The sequence below is a fragment of the Vulpes lagopus genome, chromosome 15 (genome assembly GCF_018345385.1).
Source record: "Vulpes lagopus strain Blue_001 chromosome 15, ASM1834538v1, whole genome shotgun sequence".
NCBI lineage: Eukaryota > Metazoa > Chordata > Mammalia > Carnivora > Canidae > Vulpes > Vulpes lagopus.
In genome coordinates, this window is record NC_054838.1 from 34023266 (window position 1) to 34038003 (window position 14738).

At 38.7% G+C, this 14738-nt stretch overlaps 1 protein-coding gene and 1 long non-coding RNA gene across 24 annotated transcripts in view; one reads left to right on the forward strand and one right to left on the reverse strand.

Annotated features, from left to right (window-relative positions):
• The window catches only part of DLG2 (discs large MAGUK scaffold protein 2), a 1981735-nt gene that overhangs the window by 111940 nt on the left and 1855057 nt on the right, over positions 1 to 14738 (reverse strand). The gene's annotated exons all lie outside the window — the stretch shown is intronic.
• The window catches only part of LOC121476321, a 100008-nt gene that overhangs the window by 80249 nt on the left and 5021 nt on the right, over positions 1 to 14738 (forward strand). For both annotated transcript variants that reach the window (XR_005983908.1, XR_005983909.1), the window contains exons 3-4: positions 9394 to 10272; positions 14082 to 14132. This is a non-coding gene — a long non-coding RNA (uncharacterized LOC121476321). The remainder of the gene's footprint in view (positions 1 to 9393; positions 10273 to 14081; positions 14133 to 14738) is intronic.

Consider the following 14738-nt stretch of genomic DNA (forward strand, 5'->3'; position numbering starts at 1 on the left):
CCAAAGCTCATGCTCTTGTTTTCTTGTAATGCTTCTAGATCTAACCCAAGGTCAGTACTCACATGAACTCACAGCAGGGTTGTGAATATTGACACATAATGAGGCAATGCTGATAGGGGCTATTTTCTTTGCCCTTAGTAAATTAGGCTTTAGAAGAAGACCAGTCTGATTTCAGATCCTGGCTCCTCTACTTGTACGTACATGGTTATGAACAATTATACCTATTCAGCAAAGGTCTTGTGAAGATTACATGAAATGATCTCTCTGAGGGGCTTGACACAGCAGCCATTCCAGAATGTAGTTGCTATTACTATCATGCTTTGGGTTTTTCAAAAATCTGCTGCCTGTGGGGCCTTTTTTGGAAAAAAAGTATTTCTTACTGTCTGGCTGTAAGTGGCCATTTTAAGCTCTAATAGCCTCTCATTCGTCACTTAAATTTTCTACTTTTAATAGGAGATAGTGAAATTGGAATTGGTAGTTAATCGAGAGAAAAGGTCCATTAAAAATCATGTGGAAATCCAATACTGATATGAAGTTGGAATTTGTAAAAGCACAAACATAAAACTGCCTAGATATCAGGATAAAAATAGAACATGCTTAGGTCATAATGTCCCCATTACTTAGAAAAGTAACAATAAAAGAGCTTTGTCCTCTGACAGGAAAACAGCAAGAAATAACCCCTTTTCAACATGTGGCATTGAATAAGTCCTTGTTAAGACTACTTTACTGTATGATCCAACAATCCTACTTCTGAGTTTCTACCTAAAGGAAATGAAATCACTAGAAGAGATAACTGCATCCCCATGTTCATTGCAGCATTATTTTAAAAAGTCACAGTGTAGAAACAAACTAAGAGATGAACAGATAAAGAAAATGTGGTATTATATACATACAATGGAATATTATTCAGCCATAAAAGGAAGAGAATTGTGCCATTTTTAACAATGCATGAGACCTGAGGGCATTATGCTTAGTGAAATCAATCAGAGAAAGACAAATGCTATATGATCTCACTTATTTGTGGACTCGTGTAAAATCACATGGATTTCATTCATTATATGTTGAACTCATAGAAAGAGTAAATTAATGGTTTCAGTGGCAGGGTGAGGAAAATGGGTGAAGGCAGCCAAAAGGTACAAACTTCCAGTTATAAGATGAATACATTCTGAGGATCTAATGTACAGCACAGTGACTACAGGTAATAATACTGTATTGTATAGTTGAAAGTTGCTAAGGGAGTAGATCTTAAAAGTTCTTATCACACACATCAAAGGCAATTATGTGTTAAGTAATCTTATTGTGATAATCATTTTGCAGTATGAATATGTACCAAATCATCAGGTTGTACATCTTAGACTTAACAATGTCTTATTTCAGTCTCAATTTGTCTCATTAAAGCTGGGAATGGGGGGAAAAGGTAAGGACATTGGAAAAAATTAGATTAAAAAAAGATTACTTAAAAAATTGACTATAGAGTAAACCTAGATAAATATGTCAGTAATTAAAGGGTTAAAAAGACAACTGAACAATTTTAAGCCTCTTTGGTTCTCTTACTCTGGACAAAACACTATGAAAGATACATTTATAGCTTACCAAATATTCATGTGTTCCTCCTATTTCCTGGGCCCCTTGCAGTTAAGCAAAACCCTGTGACAGCCTGATGTGGTCAATGGGCTCTGAGTAAATGTGTCCATGTGCAATCCCCTCTCTTCTCCTGCCATGCCTATCACAGAACTTAATCCCAGCGGTGTAGCTACAAGATTGTGGCAATTGTATCATACTGGGTACCCGAGTGGTAACATGGAGCAGAGCTGTGCCTCTGGCCCCATTTGATATGTAGTGTGGGTGTGAAACAAACTTGTTGTGTTAAGCCAATTTAAGGATTGTTTATTATGGCATCATAGTCTTTCTCAGCCTGGTTAAAACAGTCTTCAAATAAGCAATTTCATACAGCACTCTGTAATTTACAAGATGTTTCAAATGCATGATTATCTTAGGCGGACAAATGCCTAAAGAACATTCTACTGGTCCAAAGAATGTAAAGTTAGATGTAATATTGTCTTAAATGGAAGCAGTCAAGGTTTTATACTAGATACAGGGGAAACTCCCTAAGAATAGGGTTGTTAACCACATGTAAAGGATACTTAGGAGAGGGTTTATATGTTGGATGAGGAGGAAGGGTCACACCAGAAGAGACGGCCTCAATTTGCTTCTCATTCTTGAACCGCTACCAAAGGAGTTGTTGGATTTCTATTCTTGGGAGAGTTACCATACTTGAAACCCAAAAGGGTTGTAAGAGATTTCTCAGTGAAAGCATGTAGGCTCCCCTCATGACTCTTCCTAACTAATTCCTACTGAAAAGATAGGCCAGATTTCAAGAAATAAATTAGGTGGGCTCCATACAGCTTGGCTGAATTTAAATTAACAGGTAGCTCTGCTGGGATGCCTGAGTGGCTCAGGGGTTGAGCATCTACCTTTGGCTCAGCGTTTGATCTCAGAGTCCCTGGATGGAGTCCTGCATCAGGCTCCCCACGGGAAGCCTGCTTCCCCCTCTGCCTCTATCTTTCTGTTTCTCTCATGAAGAAATAAATAAAATCTTTACAAAAAAAGGCAGATCTGCTGATTCATAAACCATAGTAACTAATGAAATTCATCATGCTTTTATATAGTGATGATATTCATTTTCTCGGCTTTTCATGCCATTCACGTATCTAGGAGTATTCTTTTATCGAGGTTTATTGGCTAAGGGCTCATTCTGACTACAGACATTCTCACATAAACTGCTTAATATATTTAAATGATCTCAGAGCAATAAAATTTGAGAAGCAATAAATCTATTTATGGAAGCTATCACTTTTCTCTAAGTCCCTTGATTTGCCAAATTTAAGTGGCAAGTATGGGGTGTATCCTCCCAGCTCTGGTGTTGCACTTGGTTTTCAACTATAATGAAAGTATTAAGTGATTTTGTGCTAGCCACCATATTGAGTGTTTTATGTACTTTTCTCTTAACAATTCTAAAAATCCTACTGTATAAGCACAATCATCATTCACATTTTTTGATGAGGGAACTGAGGACAATGGTTTGCAACCTACTAGATTCCAAGTCCTAAAAGAGAGGAACTTGGTGGACTTCTTCCTCATTTATTCTCACCTTTAAGAATCCATTTAAGGATCTAATTTAATAGCTAAGACATGCATTTTAATTACTGTTACTCCACAGGTGGTTCTGTGACTGTATTGAGTTGAAGTATGCAGTCTGATTCTCTGTGGCTCTTCTCTGCAACCATGTTTCTTTGCAGGAAATTAGCAAGTGCCATTACTGATGTGGTCTAAGGCTGATCTGCAGCCAACTGAATTACTCATGTATTTCCAGCCTTTATCTGGTCCCCATGCCTGTTAGAGACACTAATTGAAATGCAAGTGCCCATCAAGACGTAAAATGCTGTTGAGAACATTCTACAGAAAAATCTAAGGAACAAAAAATGGATAACAGAAGTTCCAAAAAGCAAACAAAAGTCTGTCATTATCAGTTTGCTGGCCCTTAATCTCAGCCATGCCCCTGATGAGGTAGAGCTAATGCTATAATAGGCACATTATAAGAGAATATATCAGGATATTATTCAGGCAGAAAGAAGTTTGCAGGTATTTAGAAATTTTATGAAACCCTTAGACTGCATTGATCCCTTTGTTTTGCATATTGACAGGAACATGATCTGATACAAAAGTCTAGCAGCAACTCTGTTGACTCTAAAATTAGCTTAAACTATAAAACAGAGTCAAATAATAGTAATAAGATTTAAAGGAAGTGTAGCTATGGCTCATTGGTTACCATATCAATCACAAAATTGTCTTTGAAGGTCTGATATGAGTGGAAGATGTCCCTTTTTCCTCCATCTCTCCCCTAAAGTCAACATAATAAACAATAATTTTCCTTCCATTACACCAGTTTCTCCTGTATTTTCTTTCCTGGTTAATGGCACCACCATCCATCCAGTTGCCCAATCCAGAAAGCTAGGCTCATTGATGTCTCCCTTTCTTTCAAATCTAACATTCTATTAGTGTTAAAACTAATTAAAAATGTTGCTTTACTCTTTCTCACTCATCCCCAATTTCTTGCCTCAATCTAGTTTTAATTTTTTTTAAATGCTTGCCTATATTACTGCAATAGTCCCCAGTTGGTTTCCCAATCTCTGATCTCAGCCACCTGTAACCCATCTTCCCTACTGCATTAGGGTTACATCTAAATCACCAATATGATTACATTACTCCTCTGCTCAAACTTCACTGTTCAGAGTCAGTCCCAAATTATTTAACACGATATTCAAGATCCTTCACATCTAAATCCTACCTTCCTTTTAAAAAGTCTTCAGTTAACGGCCTCCATATTTCAATTACTCTATGTTCATTGTTCCCAAACATAACTATTTACTTGACTAATTCCACATTTTTGTTCATGTTTCTTCTGCTATCTAGAATGGTCTTTCCTCCTTCTCTGTTCTGGTTATTCTTTTGGTTCATTTCAAATGTTTCTTCTTCTGGAATGCACTCTGAGAATAGACTCTATCTGAAATTAATTGCTCTCCCCTCTGAACTCCCATAGCTCTTAGTTTGTACTAATCAGATTTTTATGGAAGCTTGTTATGAATATACCTGTTTTCTTTATTGAGATAGTAAAGCAATTCTGTGATGATGGAAAGAGAGCTGAGTTTGGGAAGTCAGAATATCTGAGGGTCCATTCAGTTACTTACTAGGCTCAACAGTCACATCTATAAAATGTGGATGGATAATTCCTACCTCAAAAGATAAAATAAAGAATAAATTAGATATCACAAACAAGAGCATTACAGACATGTTACATATTGACGGGGTAGCAAGATCATGAGCTCTCTGAGAGAGGAAAACATACTTCCCCTCCAACAGCACATAATATGTGCTCGCTCTGTTTGCTGAAGACAATAAAAGGAGTAAGATGAAATTTTCCACTTCCATCCAGGAGACTGATAGAATAAAAATAAGCTTTGTACTTGTACAGAATATCTGACCTTTACAAGCACTGATATTTCTTATGCTTATCTTTTTAACTTCCTGAAGAAAGCAAGTATTATCATATATTTTTTTTTTTACACGGAAAAGACAGAGGTCCAGAGTGACTAAATGGCTTGCCTAGCTTCACAAAGTTAGTCCAGGGCTTGAGAGAGGCTAGAGCTACGGTCGGATGCTCTTTATTTGAGTCTGGAGGACTAGCTTGCCTGCAATGATTCGATATTTGCTTCAGGGAGGGAATTAATTTACATCTCAAAATTATTTCAGAGGATATGTGTTTTGCATGGGCAAGATGGTACATGTTCAGTTCTGCATTTCTGAGGAAGAAAAAAATTAGACTCACTGTTATTGCAATAATTTACTCAGCTCTGTACATGTGCTGTTTTCTTGGCTGTTCTTCCAGAGAAGTTATCACCCTCTACTCTGTCCTGTGAAAAACTGCTCAGAAAATCCTAAGCACCATTTTAATTTTTTTAAGAAAGATTTTATTTATTTATTCGTGAAAGACAGAGAGAGGCAGAGACATAGGCAGAGGGAGAAGCAGGCTCCCTGCAGAGAGCACTATGTGGAACTAGATCTGGGACTCTGGGATCACACCCTGAGCTGAAGGCAGACACTCAACCACTGAGCCATCCAGGTGTCCCCTGAGCACCATTTTAAAGAGGAAGGATAGCAAACTCCAAGTACATATTCTTTGAGTTTGTATGATGTGTAATAACTTCTCATTTTAATCAGAATATTACTGCTTATTGAATAAGATGTGGTTAGTGACAGCATGGTAGAAAAGGCCTGGGTTTTGGAATCAAAATGATCCAATGCTTCCAGCTGTAAACCTCCCAAAAATTTACCTCCTCTGTCTGAGCTTTAGATTGTTTATCTGTACTAGGATTCAACAGTACTTTCCCAACAGGGTAATTCTAAAATTTAAATGGGCAATATACCTACAGAGATCCCCAAATACTGGTTACTCAAAAAATGTTAGGTACTTATGTATATTAAAACTCATTCATTAGAATCACTGAGAAATCAAACATTAACAAACTAGTAGGTAGAACTTTTTCTAAAATACATATCATACTTCCCTACTTTAGCAAACAGAATATACTAAACAGAGCTTAAACCCTTTTGATGGCTTATGATTTTCATTCAACCTGTCATTTACGGTAGTGTGATGTTTTCAAGGCTACTGAGGTGTATAGAGCTGTCTGCTTGTGCTCTAAATCTACCACACATTTTAGTTCTGTTGTGTTACTTTCCTGGGTTGGTTTGTATCTGCCCCGTCTTCTCCAATCTCACTGTTCTTGCTTTAGTTTAAGGCATTGAGATTTCTAGATTGTTATTGCCACAGCCTAACTGGCTTCCTTACTTCCAGTTTCATAATTCTTTTTTTTTTCAGTTTCATAATTCTTAAGTCCTTCCTCTGCACTCAGCAAGAGTTGTTTTTCTAAAACCAAATCTGACCACCCCACTTGCTTGTTTAAACAAACAAACAAAACAAACAAACAAACAAACACCCCCTGCCAGACAAAACCATAGAAGTTACTATCTGTCCTCTTGGACTACAGTCTAAGATCCATAGTCAGCATAGTGTATGGGTACATTCCTCTGTGAGCTGGCCTATCATTTTCCAGCTTCACCTCCCCTCTGTTCCTCACCCCTCACAACCTAAGCTCCAGTCAGACTGAGTTGGGCCTTGTATGGTAGATTCCTGAGACCCTGGGACTTTCCAACCTTCTTGCTTTTTCTGCTTTAATCAGGTCCCTCTGATTAGAAAACTAATACCTCTCTCCCTAGCCCTGGCTTTCTTATAAACACTTCCCGGCCTTTCAAAGGATACCTAAACATCTTAGGTTTTAGGAAAACTGTCTTGTTCCTCCTTCCTTAATTCTCTGACTAGAAGAAGTCCTCACTTATAATGGCGTCCTGGACAGATATTCATGACACCACAATAATTCATAACACCTCCCATCCCCACTATGCGTTTCTTAAGTATATGATGTTATCTCATTTAGCAAGCCCCAAACACAGAGTAGGTGCTCTGTAATCACTGGATATATTTTTGAGTCTTCCTAGTTTCTTCTCTCTCCGTTAGGTTAGTTTTTACCTGATATCTCTGCCAGTCCCTCACATGATTCTGCTTGTAATCTACAGTAAGTAAACAACAACAACGATAGCACAACCCCAAACCCCAATATTAGCAGCTTAAAAGAAGTAAGGATAAATAGGTTTTGCATGAGAGATCTTTTTGAGGCAAATCTATGACCTTGGAAAATTCATGCAGCTACTGACATTTGTTTTGGCTGTTAGCTAGTTCTTACTAATGTTCTGGATCCTTGAGATTGACAGATCAATTGCCCCTGCAGATAAGAGGACTGCAATATGATGATGACTACCATTTATTGAAAACCTTCCCTAATGTGCCAGGTTCTGGGTCAGAAACCAAGGATATAAAGGCCTGGCCAACAAGACATTTAAGAGGCTCATCTAGATTATTTATATAACTAAAACAAGCTCATGATAAATAGATTATTCACACACACACATACACACCCTATTTCCCCCCCCCCTTTTTTAAATTTTTTTAGTTGAATTCATACAGCTAACTCTGGGCAGGGGACAGGGTGGTGATGAGGGGGTGGGAGGTGTGCTGCTCAAGTCCATGTCTGGCTGATTCTAGCTGTGCTCTCCATTTCACTATCTCCTGTTCCTGTTGGAACTAACCTCTGGAGACGAGAATGCAATGTTTCTCTTAGGATGTTTTCTACATCTCCTTTCCTCCCATCACAACTTCACTTTTCATTCCTGAATGTGTAAAATTTAATTGCAAAATTGCATAGCCTGAAGTTAATGAGACTTTAGAAAACTAGATCTGATGTTATGACTTTCTACAATAGCTGCCTATGGATGATGAAGGCAGACAGGAGAGAATTGAGCCTGAGTACCAAAAACCATTCATGTTCTCAGTCCAGCAAGTACATGGCCTTCTAGTAGAGAGAGGAGTATGGACCAGGGTGTCTGTCCTGGGGCTCAACACTACCCACTGGCCCATCCAACAAATAAATGCGATGTCTGGAAAATCCTGCCTTTCCTGGAGTCTGAACACAAATTCAATCACCTCTGAGGGTGAAGGCAGGAGCCAATGGACTTGGTTTCTCCAATGTGGTTTACAGCAGAGACTGCAAACAGGCTTTGTCTCATGTGCCAAAGCAAACGGTGATAGTGGCCATTGAGAAGGTCTGAAGTTGCTTCCAGACACAGAGGAAAGAATGCTGGAAACTGTGAACAAGGTCTGTCCTGAGATAGAGAGGAGCATATCCTGTGTTTACCATCCTTGGTAGAAGTTTCAGTTGTCATGGAGCATAAGGCGGGTTGTAGTGGACTTATTTTAGGAGTCTGTCCCAGTTCCTGAACTCAGCTGAGAGCATACAATAATAGAGTAGGATATATTTTGGCATATTTGTCAGGTCTGGCACATAGTAGGTACTCCCTGTTTCCTAAAGGATTGAAAGCAAAATCCTACGGCCTTATGTTGGAAGAAGGATAGAGTTTTTTTCACCTGTCAATAATCGAGGGAGGGAGACTGGGCACATTGAGGTCACTTTGATAAGGTCCCTGAATGTCATGACAGAGAGTTTAGGGCATGATACTATATGATCCAAAAGTTCCCAAACTTAACTGAATTTTTTTTTTAAAGATTTTATTTATTTATTCATGAGAGACACAGAGAGATGGCAGAGACACAGGAAGAGGGAGAAGCAGGCTCCCTGCAGGGAGCCCAATGTGGGACTCATGGGGCTCAATCCCGGAACCGCGGGATCACGACCTGAGTCGAAGGCAAATGCTCAACCGCTGAGCTACCCAGACGTCTTTTATTTTTATTTGTTTATTTTTTTTAGCATTTTATTTATTTATTCATGAGAGACACAGAGAGAGAGAGAGGCAGAGACACAGGCAGAGGGAGAAGCAGGCCCTATGCAGGGAGCCCGACGTGGGACTCGATCCTGGGTCTCCAGGATCAGGCCCTGGGCTGAAGGCAGGGCTAAACCGCTGAGCCATCCGGGCTGCCCCCCAGACGTCTTTTAACTGAATTTTCTAAGGTGCTATGTATAGATAGACTCTCTGGCCCTGCCTTGTGATTTCTTATTTCATAAATTTAGGGTATGGGCAAGGATCCTCTGTGGGTTTCATTGTTTTGTTTTTTGTTTGTTTTAAACATTTGCTAGCTTCCCAGGTAATATGTATGATCAGCTAGATTTGGGAAATACAGCTGCAAGGTCAGATGGTGTCTTGCATTTCTTAAGTAAAAGTATAAACACTCCAATCTGAGATCTTTGTTTCTAATTCCCCAAGCTCCAAGGCCTATCTCATTGAGACCAGTCCTGTCCCTGCCTTTGCTGTGAAGACCTTGGACCTGCCAGACCTTCTTCTAGAGAATCAGATTCCAATCCTGAAGAGCTCTGCTACCATGCCCTCTCTCTCAGGAAGAAAGATGAGGATCAAGTACAGCTTTTGCAAAACAGCAGAGAGACTAATGTGCTGCAGTGGGAATAAATCACGGATGGAGGAAATGAATGAACAGCGTGTTTCTGGATTTCAAATATCACTTCTGGAAATGAACGAGTCTCTTTGCTTTCCCAGTTCAATTAGTTTTCTTATGAATTCTCCCTAGCATTTTTCATTACAGCCAATTATTTAACATGTTCCAGTATGAAAATCTGGTCATTACAAAAAACATAATTGATTTGACCCGTGCTCTGACACACTTTGCAAAATACATGCGCTTCATACTGGGCCATTATTTTTTAGTAAAGCACAGCACCATGCTGGCAGGACAGTGTATTAGCATCTGGAAAATATGAACTCCTGATTCTTGTGGAAAATTTTACCAAAGAGAGGATGGATGAAGTTCAAGAAGGACACCATTGGTCGTGAGACGTGGATAAAGACTCTACTTATCTCAAGCGCAGACTCCCTGCAGGGAAAATGCTAAACCAAGAGAGGGAGCAGGGCATTGTGGAGACAGCAGAACTTGGCCTGAGGAACTGAATCTGCATTTGAGGGAGGGAGCCACTTTCCAGCCATCAGACTGGGCAAATCCCTCAATCTCTCTGATTCACACTGCACTTCTGCATAGATGTGGGCACATTATTACCTACCCCCTGGTGCTACTGTGAAGAACAGCAAAAGTGAAGAGAGTGCCTGAAATAGATTAAGTGCTCTTTCATAGTGGTAAGGATGCAATATTGCTGACAAGGTGACGAAATTAGTTTGTCATTTTTTGTTCCAATTTTATTTACTTGTATATAATTCAGTCCCAACTGTCAAAGAAAAAAATTAAGGTAATAGGATGGCATTTTAAAGAACATTACTATTTCCTTCCTGCTTTTATTTTCCATGACTATACAATCAATCTGGGCCAATGCTCTGCTTTTTTAAGTGGATAAAAGCCATTGAGTGTGTGTACATGTAAGAGAGATACTACATATTCAAAAAATCATATAAAACCTCTGTAGAGTTTAAAGAAAAATAAAATGACATGTATATAGACACAACTGAGGCAAACAAAGAGCACTAACAGTAATTTCCTTCTGGGTGGCCCTTCTTGGTAATAGCGTGTTGTTCCTAATAACTCTCCTGCCATAAGTAACTCTCCTGAGTCAGGGCAAACCATCCTCTAATTTTCTTTATAGAAAAAATTTATCAGGTACATATGTATCCATAAATAATATAGAGAATATGAATATGGATATGGAATCTATGACCTGCTCCTTGGAGCCCACATCATGTTGTGCAGCTCATGCATGTTGACGTCTGTAGCATTTATTTATTAATCCTTACTGCTGGGCTCACTGTATGAATATAACCCAAGTACATATCCACCTTACTGCAGGACATTGGGTTAGCTGTGGACTTTATTAACAGATTTGGCACAAATATCCTTATATATATTTCCTGTGTATTTGTACCAAAGTTTTCCTAAGGTATAGACCTAACAAGTGAGTTGTTGGGTTATATTTTTAATGTAAATAAATGTTAATCAGTTTTCCAAAGCAGTTGGTCCAGTGGAGGAGAACTCCAGTCATTCTAATTTTTCTCCGACACTTGGAAAAGACTTCTTAATTTTTGTCATTTTGGTGAATGTAAAATGGTGCCTTATTGAAGTTTAATTTGCAATTCCTTGACTATTAATGATTTTAAGCATCCTTTCATATGTTAATAGGTCATTTGTGTTTTCTTTGCTTTTTAAAAAAACTTTGCCCATTTTCTATAGGGCTGTTCTAACCTTCTCTTTGCTTTGTATTCTCTATGCATGGTATTCTAGATGGTGAACTTTTATCAGAGATATACGTGGCAAATATCTATTCCCTTCTATTTTCAATTCATATCGCATTTCACCTCACAAATGTCAGATATTGGATTCAAAGGTTTTCATTTCTCTAAAACTGCTATTATCGATAGCTACAAATATAGACAGATTTCAAAATAAATAATTCATTACTGTGGCTTAGCAGAAATATATTCATGAATATCTTTGCTCAAGCTTGCACAAAGTGCTTGAAGAGCTTATTAAAATCAAACAAACTAAATTAAAAAAAAAGGCAGCAGCACTGTGATGATAAACGCTTTCATGCCAAGACTCTACATACACTAAAAATTTATCTTCAGCAGTTTACTATATTCACAATGACAATACCTCAGACTGCTTCCTTTACTCATAAGACATTCCATCTATTTCAAGTATATTTATCACCCAGCTAGCACAGACAAATGTTACCAAGTTTACCATTGAATTTCAAGTGTTGTCTCAGAGGAAAACTTCTAAGAGTAATTTTTTTCTTTCACACAATTTTCTTAAACTCATATTTTTGGTCATCTTGTCTTTGGGTTTTTGAGGAACTGAAGAATACATCCTATGAAAAATTCAGGATTTTTAGTAGTGAAACTACTCTGCATGGTACTATAAAGGTAGCTACGTCATTACATACTTGTCAAAACCCATAGAGTGTACAATAGCAAGAGTGAACCCTAATGTATACTATGGACTTTGAAGTGATAATGATGTGTTAATATAAGCTCATGGATTCTAACAAATGAACCACTCTTGGCAGCAGGTATGTTAGAAATCTCCTTACTTTCTGCACAATTTTTCCATGAGTCTAAAACTACTCTAAAAATAAAGCCTAATAAAAAGTAATTTAAAAGAAATCTACTGGGACACCTGGGTGGCTCAGGGGTTGAGCATTTGCCTGTCAGCTCCAGGCATAGGATCCAGTACCTACAGGGAACCTGTTTTCCCTCTGCCTATGTCTCTGCCCCTCTCTCTGAGTCTCTCATGAGTAAATAAATAAATAATATTTAAAAATAAATAAATAAAAGAAATATACTTTATTTTATTTTAAATTTATTTATTTGGGAGAGAGGGAGAAAGAGGGCACAAGCAGGGGGAGGGGTGGAGGCAGAGAATCCCAAGCAGATTCTGTGCTGAGTGCAGGGGTGGGGGGACCCTCAGGGCTTGATCGCATGACCCTGAGATCATGATCTGAGCCTAAACCACGAATCAGACACTTGAGAGACTGAGCCACCCAGGTGCTCCAAAGAAATCTTTTTTAAATTCAGGGAGAAATGAACTTTTTAACCCATTTAGAAGTGATATTGAAAAATATGGCGGGGAAGCAAGCAAGCAAGCAAACAAATATACATAAGAGTCCCAACTAGTTTCTAAAGCAATGGCATGTGGGAAGTAATAACCACAGAAACATCAACAATGGCAATAGCAACATGAAGTGCTGATCGAGTGCGAGGCAATATTCTGAAGAGTTTTATCTAATAAACTCACAGTTAATCCTCACAAGTCCTCTAGGTGAGAAGAATGGATATTATACTCCTTTTAAAGATGACAAAATGAGCCTCAGAATTTAAGAATGTGTTCAAGGTCACCTAGCCAGCTAAAGGTGGAGCAGCTCCAAGTGTGGGGGGATTTCACCGGGCTGTTCTCTGCTGTTCTTATCCTTTATACATCACTCATTTTTCAAAGTAGTGCAGAAGTCAGGTTAGTAAATGGATCACAGAGCAGTACACCCAGGGGTACTTTCACAGAGCTACACTGGGCAGGTATCGGACCCCGCAGCACAAAGTTCAGGCTTCAACTACTGTCCATAATTGTGAGAACTTTGTGTTTCTGGCATTTCACAACAGTCAGCATTTTTCTGATATCAAGCCATAAAAGATAGTAAAGAAAACACTCCCATCTGTGCTTGGCATAGCATTTGACATCCTACACTGTCATTATGACCTACTTATCTGCATACCTCACTTAACTGGGAGATCCCAAGGGAAGGGGCACACATCTGTGGAGTGTCTATACTCTGCTAGATATTATGCTGCCCTCTGGAAATGTCATTCTGGAGTCATCAACATCTCTGTCATGTTTAACTCCATTTCAAGAAACGGAGTTGCTGCCCCTTAAAAACCTAAGTCAGTTACCTTCATGTACTTAGAGAATTATGCAAACTTGGGATCTAGAGAGGATTTAGTCTCTTTGTTAAGAATCAGATAATTCATAGAGAGATTTAAAAACAATATAATGAAGGGGAAAGATATTAGCTAATCCATATCCACCTATATAAATCTATAGGTACTTTTCAATTTCACTAAGAGGGGAGAGGCCTTAAATGAGCGCAGCCAGAAGCTAAAAATATAACCTGATGAAAGTACAACCTTGACCAGAGGTGCTGAAAGCCTTTGACATCTCCACTAGCATTTCTCATCATCTCTGAAATCAAAGAAACCAATTTAGCTGCCCTTCAGAAACACCAACCCATCACAGCTCTTAGTGGCTCCAAGGAGTTGAGTTTACTTCCATTTCAAGAAAAGTGCTGCCACTGCTTAAAAACCTAGGTTTGTGTTTGTGTTTCATATTCTTGACATTCAGGGAAGGAAATGTCTTGGTTAATGTACTCATGAAAAATAGCCGTGGGCTCTATGGCAGAGGCTGCTGATTGTCCTCCAACATCCATTCTTCCCCTCTTCTCTTTCAGGAATGCAAGATCTTTCCCACCCACCAGGGGGTTTTAGGAAGGCACACTCAGGTAAAAACTACATTTCCTATGATCACTTTAGAAAATTATTTAGCAATTTAAAATATCTGCCTACTCTATGGTGGCGCCTAGGTGGTTCAGTTGGTTAAGCATCTGCCTTTGGCTCAGGAGGTGATCCTGGGGTCCTGGGATGGAAATCTGCATCTCCCTATCCCTCTGCCACTCCCCCTGCTTGAGCTCTCTCTCTCTCTCAAGTAAATAAATAAATAATAAATAAAATCTTAAAAAAAAAAAAAAGCATCTGCCTACCCCATGACCCTGTAGTTTTACTCCTGTATATATGCAAGAGAAGTGGGCACATCTTTTCATCAAAAGATCTGCATAAGAATGTTGATAGCAGCTTTATTCATAGTAGCCCCCAAATGAAAACAATCCAAATGTCCTTTAACAGAAGAATGGATAAACAAATGATGTTATATTCATGTAATGAAATAATATGTAAAGCAAGAAAAAGTAACAGATCATCAAAATACAAAAGAGTATGGATGACTCTTAAAAATACTATGCTGAGCCAAAGAACCAAACATGAAAGGACACAGACTGCAAGGTTACATTTGTATGAAGTTCAGGAATAGGCTAAACTCCTCTCTGGTGGCA